General features: G+C 35.7%; 1 protein-coding gene across 2 annotated transcripts in view; it reads right to left on the reverse strand.

The window, feature by feature from the left end:
• Positions 1-15,517, reverse strand: part of Dok6 (docking protein 6) — a 407,881-nt gene that overhangs the window by 303,034 nt on the left and 89,330 nt on the right. The window lies entirely within an intron of this gene.

The raw sequence follows: 15,517 nt of genomic DNA on the forward strand, positions 1-15,517 counted from the left end.
AATGTGATAATTTTTGTTTTATCTTATTTCCTTTTATTATTTTATTATTATCCTATAGAACCCTGTTTTTTTGTTTGTTTGTTTGTTTTTGTTTTTCAAGACAGGGTTTCTCTGTGTAGCTTTGCGCCTTTCCTGGAACTCACTTGGTAGCCCAGGCTGGCCTCGAACTCACAGAGATCTGCCTGGCTCTGCCTCCGGAGTGCTGGGATTAAAGGCGTGCGCCACCACTGCCCGGCCTGTTTTTTTTTAAATGAGAGACAGGCTCTCGCAGGGCATGTGGGGAGGAACTGGAAGGAGTAGAGATGGGGAAACCATAATTGGGATATATTAAGTGAAAAATATCTATTTTCAATAAAAGAAAAAACAACAAAGAAATAAATGACAATAAATCTAGACAATGATATAGAAAGAGAAACCCTTGTTCATGGTGGACTACAATCTGATACAGCCACTCTGAAAATCAGTGTGGAGAAATCTCAAAAAAGCTAAAATTAAATCTACCATAAGATTCGAACACTCCATTCTCTTACATACTCTCAACTACACGACATCCCACTCCACAGAAAACCGCTCAGCCGTGTTCACTGCTGCTCTGTTCTGTTCAGTAGTCATGAGAGATGCTTCCTCTAGCATCACCTTAAGAGGCCAGAGTTTTGTCATTGTTGGTTTTGATTATAATAGTTGAGACATAATACTTAGAGACATCTTGTAGGCTTAAGGTTCTAGCTTCATAAACATGGTACTAACAATAAGCACTATATAGTCTAAAGATTATTTACAAAAGTATATTTCAAGGTTTCTAGTGGCCACAAGGCTGACACAGAAGGTTGTTAGTCAAAAACATTCTCTTTGAGCAGATGTGTTTTAGTATATGAAGAAACTAATGAGCACAAACATTAATTTTTCTTAAAATTATGCCCCATTACATCCCACCTTTTAAAAAAAGAGGAGAAGGATAAGTAAATAAACACAATTAAATGTAGTAAAATATATATCAGAAAACCAACTAGCAAAAGGCAACTGGACATTCAATTTTGGAGAAATTTGTTCTCTGTGAAGAAAATGAAATTTTAGAATAAAAAGTATAGAATACAAATAATCAGTTGCATTTTGATCAGTTTTTTATTATTTCAAGTCACTATATGTTACTGTAGAATAGAAATTTTCAGTGATATGTCTCCACAGATTATAATAAAATCTCTGGTAGAATGTCTCGATTCTATATGTCCATGAATAAGTTAAGGTCAAATCTGATTTTCTTTACCTTAAACATTTTAAAGAAAGACTCAAATAATGATGAACTACTTGGTTTGGTATTACTACTCAATTTCTTGTTTCATACACACACACACACACACACACACACACACACATGCACGCATATGCACATATACATGCACACATGTACATATACAAAGTCAAGTATAACTGCATAAATAGGCAAACTGAAGGGAATCCTTGTGATTATGCAAGCCTCCAGACTCCAAGCATCTATTTATACATGATATTTTCATAAAATGATAAAAAGCAATAATTTATGTTAATTTATGTCTTAAGTTACCTATAACTGTGGCCAATTACCTGACAAGAATCAATCTAAGGGAGAAAGCATTTAAACATTTATTTTGACTCTTGGTATCATCATGGCAGGACAGTTGTGGGAGAGTTCATGGACTCCTCCCATCTCTGTAGAACAGGAAAAGAAGAGAGAGAGAGAGAGAGAGAGAGAGAGAGAGAGAAAGAGAGAGAGAGAGAGAGAATGCACACACAGGAGTGGCTTTGGACTGTGGCCCTTAAGGTTCATAGGACTCCTTCACTCCTAGCAGTGAGGCCCAGTCTCCACCAAGGTAGCCCTAGACCAGTATTCAAACAAATGGAGCCAATGGAATGCATTTTACATCTGAATCATGGCAGTTTACAAGTTAATCCCTTTTACTAAGTGCATAAATAAAAATTCTGTCCTACAGTTTCCAGGTTAATTATATTTATGTAATAGGAATCATCTCATGTTTATAATTTTCAGTGACATTTTGCCTATTGCCTCATCTTTTTAAAAATAAAATTTAATTTATTCTTTGATAGTTTCACACTTTCATGCACATATAATATAGTTTGATCATATTCAGCATACTATTGCAAGTAATTATTGTTTTGTAATTTCTCATGAAGTTTTATTCAACTAAAGCCTTGAAATAGTATTGTGGGTCTTACCTTGAGGAGTCTATTTCTTGTCACCTCTAGTAGAGAAGACAATGCTAGGATGAATAAATGGTTCTAAGTCTAGCTTGGTGAACCAATAAGTTTACTGATAACTTAAAGGAACATGGACAAGTGGTTATTTATTGGAACAGGGCTATTTACAGACAGATACCCAAACTACACCTGGCTGCTTTTGATGTGAATGGTCAAGAACTGTATGTTGGAACTCAGGAAGCAGAGACTGAAGGCGGTCCTAGGCAACAAGCCCAGAGACCCCGTTCGTGCTTATAGCATCCTTGAAATTGTCCAGCTACCCAGGCCCTGGCGCTATGGCCTATGATAGGAATAGGAAACACTGATGATCTTGAAAATGCCTTCAAAGCACCATTTGGCTTCCTTCTATCAAAACTATTCTTATTATCAAATGGTAGCTACGTTCTACCTTTGATATTCTTTTCCAAACATGACTTTTTGTTTTTCACAATTTGGAAATTCAAAAAAATCTTCCAAGTCTTTAAAGTCTACTTTTTTAAATTATAAAATCCATACATGTTTTATTTATTTTCTTTTATATTTTTATATAATCAGTTAAGAAAAACCATGAAGGTCCTTCAACACTTTGGATATTTCTTCTGCCAGATTGTCTGCCTTTTATTCTGTTTGACTGAGTTGAAAATGTGTTGACATAATGTTAGATGTGACATATTATCCATTATAGACTATGTGACAAGCCACAATAAAAGTAATTTTTCAAGGCAAATGAGAATAAAATTAAAATGGACAAAAAATATTGTTAGTATGAAATTTGAGTTAATATTAGAGTTATATCAATAATGAGAAATAGTGTATGCCTGTCAATATTGAATTTATATAGTTTACAAAAATACTGAATGTAAAGCAATTTTAATGTAATGCATGAGATTTAATGTTTTGTTTCACTTATTTCTGGAGTGGAGTAAGATGTTCAGTTACAGTAACTAAACATATATTAAGCTTTTTTGAAGCATAACTTGCTTTTTTTTATTATTTTCTTTGAGTGACAAACATTGTCACCTTTCAACATTGTCTGTATTCATTAGTTCCCAAGAGCAAAAACTAAAATTGATGTTCTCCCATGAAGCTGTTTTGTGAAAAGAAATGCTGGCTTTTTATAAATGTTCAGTAACTACAGCAATTTGATTTTTAAAGTTTAGCATTTGAATTATATACAAGTTTAAATTATTTTCTCCCTTAACTGAATTGTTTTCTTTTTTAATTGAAAATAGATTCTTCTCTCACACAATATATCCCAACCACAGTTTCCTCTCCCTTCACTCTTCACAGCTCCCCCTGCACCTCCCCTCTTTCCCACATCCACTCCCCGTTCATTTCCCTTCAGAAAAAAGCAGGCCTCTGAGAGACAACAACTGAACATAGCAAAACATAATACAATAAGGCAAAGCAAAAGTCCTCACATCACAGCTGGACAAGGCAACCCAACAGGAGGAAAAGAGTCCTGGGGCAGGCAAAAGAGTCAGAGACACACCCACTCCCACTGTTGGGAGTCCCACAAAAACACCAAACTAAAAGCCAAAGCCAAAATAGATAAGCAGAGGACCTGATGCAGACCCATGCAGGCCCCATGCTGGTCACTTCAGTCTCTGTGAGCCTAAAAGCAGTAGCATTATGCCATTTATAAAGAATATATTCTGGGTGTATTCTAAAGGAATTGCCTTTAAAGTCCCATCTTCCATTTCCTTATATGCAACACCATTTTTCTAGTGACTGAAACATTGTTTTTAATTACTGGGTAGCATTAGCTCCATGCTATAGGTCCCCTAAATCTCACTTTAAATAATATCACACATCCAAAAGTGTCAAAAATGTCATGAGTATATCTTAGTCTGAAGCAGGATTTAGGTTTTAGAGTATGACCTTCTTTATATTCTTTATAGTCCAAAGTAACTCCCTCCCCCTTCCCGCCTCTCTCTCTCCCTCTCTCTCTCTCTCTCTCTCTCTCTCTCTCTCTCTCTCTCTCTCTCTCTCTCTCTCTCTCTCTCCCTCTCTCTCTCTCTCTCTCTCGTGTTTGTGAGTTACTTTGGGTCATGGTATTTTATCACTGCAACAGAAAAGTAAGGTACATATACCATGACCCAAAGTAACTCACCGAAAGAGGTTGTGTGGCTTATCATACAAGAGGGTTGTCCATAATGGCAGAGAATGCATGTCATGCCTAAAGGAGCCCATGATTATTTTCATCCACAAACAGGAAGCAAAGAGAACAGGGGTGAGGCTATAAACTCTCAAAGACAGGTCCCAGGGACATCTAGAAAGGCTGCATCTTATAAAGGATCCACTACCTCATCAAGCAATGCCACCAACAGGAGACCCAGGATTCAAATACATGAGCCTGTGGGAGCATTTCTCATCCAGTTCAACACAGAAATCTGTTGCTTTGGTACATGGTTGGTCTATATGAAATCCTTAATATGAGCCTCCATAAAGAGATTAATGTCCTCACTTGGAGCCTCTTGTCACCATTGCAGGACACAGTGGGGAAATATCTTTCCACAGGTGTAAGAGGATATCACTTAGAATTTTAGTACTGTGATCTTGTACTTCCTAGCCTTCCAAGCAGGGAAAATTAAAATGAAAACCTTTTTGTCTAAGTTCCATCTTTTTAGATTGTGGATGGAGATCCCACAGGGAATCATAACTGAATGTGATGATTTTGAAAAAATTAGTAACAATAAATGCTTTAAAACGTGAAATGATTAAAAATTAATCCAGTACCCCAAACGTAACAGTTTGAGGTATTTTGTTCAAAACTCACCTGTATTGCATCACAGGACCTAATTATAAATTTGCTTCTGAACACATGTAGCATGTACACTTTGCACTGCACATGTCTTCATGCCATACAATGGCAGCAAACAATATCTGAAACACCTTGCTCATACTGGAGACTATTCAATATTCTGATTGTACTGATTTTACTTTCCATACAAAGTTTTCAGCTTTTATAGAAATATAATGGTGTAACTGCAGAAAACAAAGACTTAATGTTCTCCTATCATCATTCCTCAGAATATAAGAATACAAGTAGTACATTTTTGTAGTGCATTGTTTTAGAATGTTAGACTTTTTTTTGTTGTTGTTTTTTTTCGAGACAGGGTTTCTCTGTGTAGCTTTGCGCCTTTTCCTGGAACTCACTTGGTAGCCCAGGCTGGCCTCGAACTCACAGAGATCCGCCTGGCTCTGCCTCCCGAGTGCTGGGATTAAAGGCGTGCACCACCACCGCCCGGCAGAATGTTAGACTTTTAAAGTTGCTGTTTGAGTTGCTACCTTAAGTATCATAAAGTAAAAACACTAATGAAGTTTTGCATATAACTATTTGCATATAATTGTAGAATTTCTAACAATTTCTGAAATGTCCTTACATATATGAAGTGATATTTTCAGCACTGATTATAAAATCATAATATCAATCAACTTTGAAAACTGTTGAGATGTTCTACATCCTTAAGTATCACACATTCAGCTGAGAAATGTCAACATATTCAGTACATTTAGTTCAGGATAATGCATATTTTCTTTAAAAATAAGTGCTAAAACTGCATGTATTCAAAAGAATTACTCGAAAATAAATTTATCTGATTTATTAAAGTTGATATTTGCTTTGTACGCCTGCTTAATATGCCTGTGCACATGGGGTTGCATAATACGTTCAGGTGTGAAAAGAGGTTGTAAATGCAAAAGATGAAAAAGGTTTTAGAAGCTCTGACTTGAGCATCGAGTCTATGAGGTTCTTCTATAGCAGCCAGAGATAAAACCAAATACTATTGTTCAAAAAATAAAAACAAAAACAAAAAACAAAGCAATGAAATGACTCCTAATGACCTTCGGCTATATTCATAGATCAATGCCTTGATCAGCCATAATCAGAGGAGCTTCCTCCTGCTGCAGATGGAGACAAATACAGAGACCCACAGTCAGACATTATGCAGGGGTGGGGGATGGGATTCTACATCAAATCTCTCCTTTCAGGGCTCAAGGAACCCTGGAGAAGGGGAGGCAGAAAGAATGTTAGAGCCAGGTGGAATGAAGACACCAAGGAAACAAGGCCCTCTACATCAACATGATCAAAGCTCTTATGAACTCACAGAAACTGAGGCAGCATGAACAGGAACTGCATGGATCTGTACCAGATGGGGTCCCAGGGCTGAAAGGAGTTGAAACATGTCCCCAACCCTAACCCAGAAGGAATCTCCAATTGACAAACACTTGCAAATGAAAATTTAGTTCCCTCCAAGGGAGTCTCACTGGGGAAACAAAGGACTTCGAGAGATGGGCTGCATGTTATTGACAATTAATGTGCATTTACTGAAAAATATTTCCTAAGTGATTTAGAAAATTGTCACCTCATTTTTTCAATTGGCCTTTGTGTGTTCATGTGGTATTGCATGTGGGGCAGTTTCTGTGATTGTGTATGTGTTGTGAGCATTTATGTATATGCGTGTGTGTAGGTGTGTGTGCGTGTGTGTGGGGGGTGGGTGGGTGTGTGGTTTAGTGTCAGAGGTTGAATTAATAAGTGTATCTAGACAGAACAATTGGTAGGAAAAGCTTCTATTTTCACTTTTTTAAAATGAAGAAAATTTCTTTTTGTTAACTGACAATGTTACACACAAGATCATAAAGTTTTTTAGATTAAAATGATGCTATGGACTCTGTCAGCACTTCTTGATAACTGTCCTTCTCCCTCAAGATACTGAGCATGAAACCAAGAGAAAGGACAAGAGTTCTTTACTCAAACAAAAATATTCTGTTATCTTTTACTTTTTTAATTTTGAAATTTACTTTGTTTCCTTTTATAGAAAATAGTTGTTTTCTCATCTGTTATATCCAGGTTGCAGGTCCCCTCCATCTACTCTCCCAGCTTCTCCTCACCTTCCATCCCATCCAGATCTAACCCCTTCCTGTCTCTTAGAAAACAGACAGGTCTAAAGGTTAATAATAAAATATAATAAGACAAAACAAAAACTAACACATTGGAATTGGACAAAACAAACAAACAGAAGGAAAAGAGCCCAGGAGCAGGCACAAGAAACAGAACTACTTGTTTGCTCACTCAGGAATCCTGTAAAAACAAGGACCATAGAGTAAACAGGGAGAAGAATATATATATATATATATATATATATATATATATTCATATATATATATATGAATATATATATATAATAAAAAGTAATGAAAATAAAAATAAAATCTCTGACACTACATTATGAGATGAGGAACCTCCAGAGATGCCCTGAGTTCACTTTCTTTTGGCCATCTACTGCTGGACGTGCAGCCCATTCTTGAAAGTCCTTTGTTTCCCCAGTGAGACTCCCTTGGAGGGAACTAAATTTTCATTTGCAAGTGTTTGTCAATTGGAGATTCCTTCTGGGTTAGGGTTGGGAACATGTTTCCACTCCTTTCAGCCCTGGGACCCCATCTGGTACAGAACCATGCAGGCCCTGTTCATGCTGCCTCAGTTTCTGTGAGTTCATAAGAGCTTTGATCATGTTGATGTAGAGGGCCTTGTTTCCTTGGTGTCTTCATTCCACCTGGCTCTAACATTCTTTCTGGATATTCTTCTGTGGGGTTCCCTGAATCCTGAGTGGAGGGATTTGATTGAGACATCCCATTTAGGGTTGTGTTCCAAATCTCTTCTCTCTCTCTCTCTCTCTCTCTCTCTCTCTCTCTCTCTCTCTCTCTCCATAATGTCTGGCTGTGGGCCTCTATATTTGTTCTCATATGCTGCAGAAGGAAGAGTCGCTGATGTTGGTGGAAAAAGGCATTGATATATGAGTACAGCATAGTGTGTGAACAAGTTTCATGTGCCTTCTCTTGTTTTGTTTTTTCTTGTTGGTTTGCTTGTCCAACTTCAGTTTGACAGTTTATGTTTTATCTTATTTTATTTTGTTATATTAAAATGAATAGATGAATGAATGAAAACCTAGCCAATAGAGTAAAGGTTAACAACTGAACTGTTGTTACCCTGAGGGGAAGAGAGAAAACCAGTTTTCGCCAATGGAGTGATAGTGGGTATATCAACCACTCCAAGGTAGACCTCATGTTCAGGAGTAGTCTACCAACATATAATAAACTGTACTGTTTTGGGGGGGTGCTTTTATTGAGTTACATTTTGGTGGGTTTTTATTTTGTTTATTTTTCTTTTGGGGTGTTGTTTTATTTTGTTTTCTTTGCTTTGTGGTGTTTTATTTGTTTGTATTTTTTTGATAAAGAACTTAAAAGTTGGGTGGGCATGGAGGGGAGAGGATCTGGAAGGACTTGAGGGAGTGGAAGAATATGATCAAATATATTTAAATTATAAATTGTTTTAAATAACAAAAATACAATAAAATGTGTATATAATATTCTTTTAATTTAGAAAGAGAGAGGCATGTACATGAAGAGTAAGAGAGAAGGTAATGAACATATTGGCTACACTCATTGCAATAAATTCCCACTTATTCTATAATTCAGTAGATTTCCCTTAGTCTGTCTATGCAGTTTTTGATTCCTGTGTGCATCTAGACTCAACCTATTTTGTTCTCTGGACCTATCAGCAAAATAAATACCCTTTATTTTTCTCTTTCTGTTGCAAAAAAATGATAATGAATAAGATGATATAAGCACAGCCAAGCACTCTAAAGTGATGCTGTTTTCAAGTTTCAACCAAAATGGTTATTGAGTAATGTTTCATAAGTAATGAGCTTGCTGAAGATTGCTTAAGGAGTTCTGGGCAGTGTTACAGTCTGGGTGATGGATGTTCATTCTACAGAGACCCAAATTTATTACATTTTACATTTAAATAGAAAGTCTAAAAAAGTAAATGCTGGAAAGCAGCATCTATTTACAGTTTATTGGCACTGTAACAACTTTTGAAGTTAGAACTCTCTTTGGGAGAAGCATTCTTACTAGAAAAGAGAGTCAGGGTCTACTATATGGAATCCCATGGATAAATGCCAAGCACAGGAACCAAAGTTGTCCTTGGAATAACTTGTCCCAGATCAGAAGACTCACAATCTGTTACAACCAATTGGTGAGTCTGGTGCTCCCTTATGTCAGTAATTTCCCTGCATTTACCAAATCTACATACCTTAGAAAAATCTTTAGTTCTTAAAATAAAAATAAAGGATTTTTATGATGGTATTACTGTGATGATAATTACGTATAATTGTAATCAGACTTTCTTTGGACTGCCAGCTCCAAAATAATAACGTGGAGACTTCTTATTAATTATGAAAGCTTGGCCTTATCTTAAGCTTGTCCCACTAGCTCTTATAACTTAAATTAACCCATTTATATTAATCTACATTCTGCCATGTGGCTCATTACGTCTCCTCCATATTGTATGTCCGACTTCCTCTGTGTCTTGCTGGTAAAATCCCCACCTCTTAAATTCCTACCAGAATTCCTATCTTTCTCTGAAGTCCCACCTATCCTCTCCTGCTTAGCTATTGACCATTCAGCTTTTTATTATGTCAATCAGAAGATGCCTAGGCAAACAAGGTAAAACAGCAACACCTTTTCACACAGTGTGATCAAATATCCTGCAACATATAATACAACACAGGAAAGAACAAGGAATGTCTTTTAAATCTAGAAAGGCAGTTGAGAGTGCAACTCTACTAGACTGTAGCGTGTGCATTGAAAGATAGCCTGCTCACATGCAAGCTTAACGTTCTCCGAGGACTGCTATTTAGCTGTATTTAAATAAGCAGAATCACACTTTGCAGGTATAAGGACAAACCAATAAAGTCCAGCATTTGTTTTTTAAAGTAGCCTCCATTTCTGCACTGATCAGTAGTTCAGTCAAAAGTATGTGTATCCAAAATGAAATGCAAAATATGAACAAATTGTCCTCCTATATTAAAAATACATAAACACAACCTCACTAAATTGGATAGAGAATTAAGTGCCAAATTAAATAGTTTCATAAAATAGCAGAGCCTGGAAGACTGAAGGCAACTGTGCATTCATATGTGTTGAATTTAACTGATAATCTTTTTCTCCATAGACATACAGTGAAACAAATATGAACCATACATAGTGGCATCAAGCAATTAATAAACAGATGCTAGGCTTTGGAAACCACATGTCTCACTGTTGCAGTGGGAGGTGATGGATAGTCAAGGTCAGGGGACAGAATGATCTACGTATGAGAAGTGGAGACATCAGTAGGAACTCAGAATTTTCTATTCAGCTTCATATTGATACAAAAAGTCACATATGGAAATGTTTATAGACATACATGTGTTAGCCTACATACAAATACCTCCTTGATATATCACTTAATTATTGTACAATGTATATAATTTTTATTAGGGACACATGGAATATTACACATATTATACCATATCAGGAGATCTCCTGTGAAATTAGAAACCAGTAAGCTAGCATTTAAATTTTCTATTTAGTAAAATATTCACATGACCGGGTAAATCTGCTGTTTTGAAATGTACTCAAGATAAGTGTAAAGATATGACCACACACATTCAACAATAACAAAAAAGTGGTATGTTAACAATTATGAGAAAAAGTAGGAATAATACAAATATTCATCATCTGCTGAATAGAATAGACACTGAGTTCATATTTAAATAATTTAAGATTATTAAGCAATATAAATGAATGCAGTATGGAGACATTATGCCAAGGAAAATAAATTGGTTATAAAACATGGAATTTCCAATGTAAAGTAATCAATGGAAATCATTACAGGTTATTTCTGAAGTTTGGCAGGCAGCATGGGGAAGTGGAATGATTACTTACGATTACGGGAATTTTGTGGTGATAAACTGCTGTATAATTGATTGTGCTGACAAATGCACATGTTTGTAGAAACACTGGAAACCATTGACTTGTGCAAACTAAGAAGGTGAATCATATTCCACGCTCTAGCTCAATAAAACTAGCACAAGAATTAAATAAGGAAAATCAAAGTTTAAGTAGATTTAATTTAAAATGATATATTTCTGTACATGTTTACTTAATCAAAAATTTTTACAAATTGCACTGTGGATGTGTTGTGGGGCTATAAGAAAATGGGCTAGGGGCAAGATTAATGTATGATATAGAGATCCAAGAAAGTGAAAAAATATTTCACATTTTTTAAGTACCTGAAAAAATATTATACCATGAAAAGTGTTAATTATACAAAATTCGTATTTCATTTTCCATAAAAGTTTTATGGAAGCACAGCCACATTCATGCACATATTGTCAATGATGTTTTCTGCTCCAATAACAGAAGCAAGTAGTTTTAAAAGAGATGTTATGGCCCATATCATCCAAAATATTAATTCTCTTCATTTTTAGGAGAAAAATATTGACAAATTTTCTACTCATGGCAAAGCAGAGAAATCAGTTGCCAAGTATGGTAGTCTGTGTTTAACCTAAAGAAGGAACACTGAAGATGGACGGTGACATTGGACCCAGAACAATTACTCTTTGGTCTTTCCCTAAATCATACCCCTCCCTGTGACCAGAATCTAATTTCTATAACAATTAAGAACTCCAATTCCTCAGTGATCATCCAAGCCTTTTTTATGAAGTAGAATCTATCTAAAATATGCAAAATATTCAAAATATGCTTTAAATTTTAAAATATATTTTATGGTTAGAATTTTTATAAACACAACTGTAAGTTAAACTAAAATCTGTATCTTTAAAATTGAGTGATTGATATTTGAAGATAACATCCCTGTTGATTATGGCCAAAATGATTTAGACTTTGAGATGTACCAAGAGAAATGAAAAGCTATGATCACACAAAAAATGTCTTTGAATGTTTGCAGCAGTATTATTTTATTAGCTCTAGGCAGAAATAACCCAAAAATTCATCCCCTTATGACAAGAGCACTAATAGCTGATGTATTAGCACAATGTGATATTTTCAGCAATGTAAAGGAATGTAGTGTCTGTACATGATTTAATAAATTCATGATGTCAAGTGAAATAAGTTGATAATAAGCCACTATATGAACTTCAAAGAGAAGCTGAATTATATACAGTGTATTTTAGTCTCATAACTGTATGTTATAGGGAAAGATACGGAGATTAATTTTTAAACCCTAAAAATAAATCTGTGAAGCAGCTATCCCAGTTCTTTGCATATGTACAAGGGGAATAATGACAGCATCAGGAATTAGCACAGGCACCCATCCACAGAGATAGGTGCAATATTACCAGTTCTGATAAAGCAGTGTTTTCCTGACTCCCTGTTCTACTGCTAGAGTTAAACATTTACAAAAATATATGAAACAGTAACCCCAAAGACACTAGGAATACAGAACTTTGTAAAGCACAAAAGAAATATTTTTCTTGGTACCAGATCAATAACTAGAGTTTGAGAAATATGCTAAAGCCAAATATTGTAACTATTGAGAAGAACCTATGCACTGAATTGAAAATACAAAAAGAAAGTTGTGACAGTTTATACCCTGAGCTAACTGTAGTGCATTTGAGTTCATTCTTGTTTTTTTTAATTCACAAAATCAGTTATTTTCAACTGAGATAAATATAATCTTTGTGATTTAATTGACAAAAGTCAAGAACCACTTATGAAACAATCAAAATATTGTCAACATTAAAATAAAATATAGTGATAAGCAATCCTAATGTAAAATCTGAAAAAATATGATTTCATATAAAATAGTAATCATAGATTCCAAAAAATTTGTATGTGGAGGGGATTATAAAAATGTCCAAAGGGTATATATTAACATTTAAATAGGCATATGTTCAGCAAGGTGACTACTGTTTATTGACAATGTTCTGTGTTCTTAACAATGATAAGTAAACATTAAATCCTTCCAACACAAAATTATAACCTTGTGATGTAATAAATCAGTTAATTATCTAAATTTAACCATTCCAAAATGTAGGGAGGAGGAGGAGGAGGAGGAGGAGGTGGAAGAGGGGATGGAGGAGGAGGGGATGGAGGAGGAGGGGATGGAGGAGGACATGGAGGAGGAGGAAGAAAGACAGGCCAGCAGAAATAGGAAGCATGATATGCTTTGTGTTCAGATTTTCAGTTTTGGAATGGACTCATTCAAAAATGAGGAACTCTGGAAACAAGTTCTGCTTCACTATAGCAGCAGTAGTTTCCTGAACTTAAAGACTAATAAGCATTTTTTTTCTAAGTAAATCTTGTAATATTTATGATATATAATAATCATGTTATGAATTATTAAGAAATTATGGAAACTAAGCTACCAGTAGCCATTGGGAAGAGCTACCAAGGGACGGGTAAAAGCCAGGACTCTCCAGCTGTTGTATAAAGATAGAATGTGGCCTAAGAGAAGGCAGGGCTGCTGCCAGCGTTTGCCATGAGAAGTACAGTAGTGTGTGATGTGTAGGGCGCCTTCAGAAGTCAAATCAGACCGAGGGGCGTGCAAGCCCATAAAACAAAGACCATTCCTTAGGCAACTGGATGGGACACACACATTAGTGTTATTTGCTGATCAGAATACATTATCTCTAAGAAAATGGGATGAAAAAATTTTAAATGACCCAAGAGATATAACACCAATCTAAAATGGAGGTTGTACTCAGTTCAGAGGCATTGAAAAGGCCACTAACTAGTCAATTGAAATTGAAAGTAATAATTTCAAAAGCACCTATAAAACATCAAACAGTTAGCATATATATAAGTACAAAAATGATTCTCTCTAAGACATGGTTTGCAGAAGAGACTACTTTCACTCTGTTCAACCGTTGAAGTATCTCCAGAAGTATCTAAAATTTAATTAACATATGCAAAGCTTTTTTCTCTGAAGTCATAAAAGTGATGCAAATTATAAATCTGATAATATTTATAAAATATAGAAATGATTGTTGTATAAGCATGAATACCTGAGTTGCATCCCCAAAACCAAAATAAAAATATAATAAAATAAAAGGCCAGGGTGAGCAGTGTGTACCTGTAACCCTAGAACTGAGGATGTGGAGACAGGAAGAGCCAGCCCTGAGGCTTGCTTGCAAGAGTCTAGCTAAATGAGTGAACTTCAGGTTCTGTGTGGAAAAACATTTGTTTTACAAAATAAGGTTTAGAATGAATGAGAAAAACATCTAAAATACAGATTTCTGGCTATCACACACATGCATGCACCTGCATGTGCACCCTTACACATACATGAACAAACACAGAGGAGCACAAACAAAATTATTAAAAAATACATAACTAAGACATCAGTGTTTTGCTTTCCTTATGCAAACATCAGATGATCTCATGGGAGGTATATTTCAGTCAGTCATTATAGCCTCATAGTGAAAACAAATGTATTCGTTGTGGTGATATTGTGTTTCCCCAAAATATTGTGCACCTTAGTAAACTTATCTGGGGTCAGAGAACAGAACAGTAACTAGATATAGAAGCCAGAAAATGGTGGCACACACGCCTTTAATCTTAGCCTTCCAGAGGCAGAGATCCGTCTGGATCTCTGTGAATTCAAGGCCACACTGGAAACAGGCATGGTAACAAGAGCCTTTAATTCCAGGAAGTGATGGCAGGAAGCAGAAAGATATATAAGGCATGAGGACAAGGAAGTAGAGGCTGGTTAAGCTTTTAGGCTTTTGAGAAGCAGTCCAGCTGAGATTCATTTTGGATGAAGACTCAGAGGCTTCCAGTTTGAGGAAATAGGATCGGCGGAGGAACTGGTGAGGTGAGGTGGCTGTGGCTTGTTCTGCTTCTCTGATCTTCCAGCATTCACCCCAATACCCGGCCCCAGGTTTGTTTTTGTTAATAAGACCTTTTAAGATTCGTGCTACAATTCATCTCTTGGTGCTACCAACACTTAGGAATCAGTACTTTGTATATAAGCTTAACTGGGGGCCCTTTGACTGTTTCAATATTTCATGCACTTACCAAGTCTTTCCTGAGTTCATGTCCTCAAACACATCTGAGAAAAATATAATGTAAAGATTGCAATATTATTTCCCTTGACATTTATATTTGTGCAAACTAAACATTTTTATAGAGGAAGAAGAGACATGACGTGCAGTTTCAATGTGAAAATGCAAATTACATAGAATAACCAAGATTGCAATAAAGAAGATGGATAAGATGATATACTGAATTTATAAAACAATGTCAATTTACAAGTCTTTGCCTTCAGAAGAATTATTATCTAATGAGCCTTACCATATGTTTCATTGCTTTTTTACACATCCTGTTTCTGTCTCTATGTCTTCACAAATACTTCTGTCATGTCTCGATAGGAAAAGTCTCTAGATATTTTTATAAAATATTAACTTTTAAAGACCTAGCATATAGCAAGAATCTCCAA

This window comes from Peromyscus californicus, unplaced genomic scaffold, assembly GCF_007827085.1.
Source record: "Peromyscus californicus insignis strain IS unplaced genomic scaffold, ASM782708v3 Scaffold_17__1_contigs__length_78620276, whole genome shotgun sequence".
In the NCBI taxonomy this organism is placed as follows: Eukaryota; Metazoa; Chordata; class Mammalia; order Rodentia; family Cricetidae; genus Peromyscus; species Peromyscus californicus.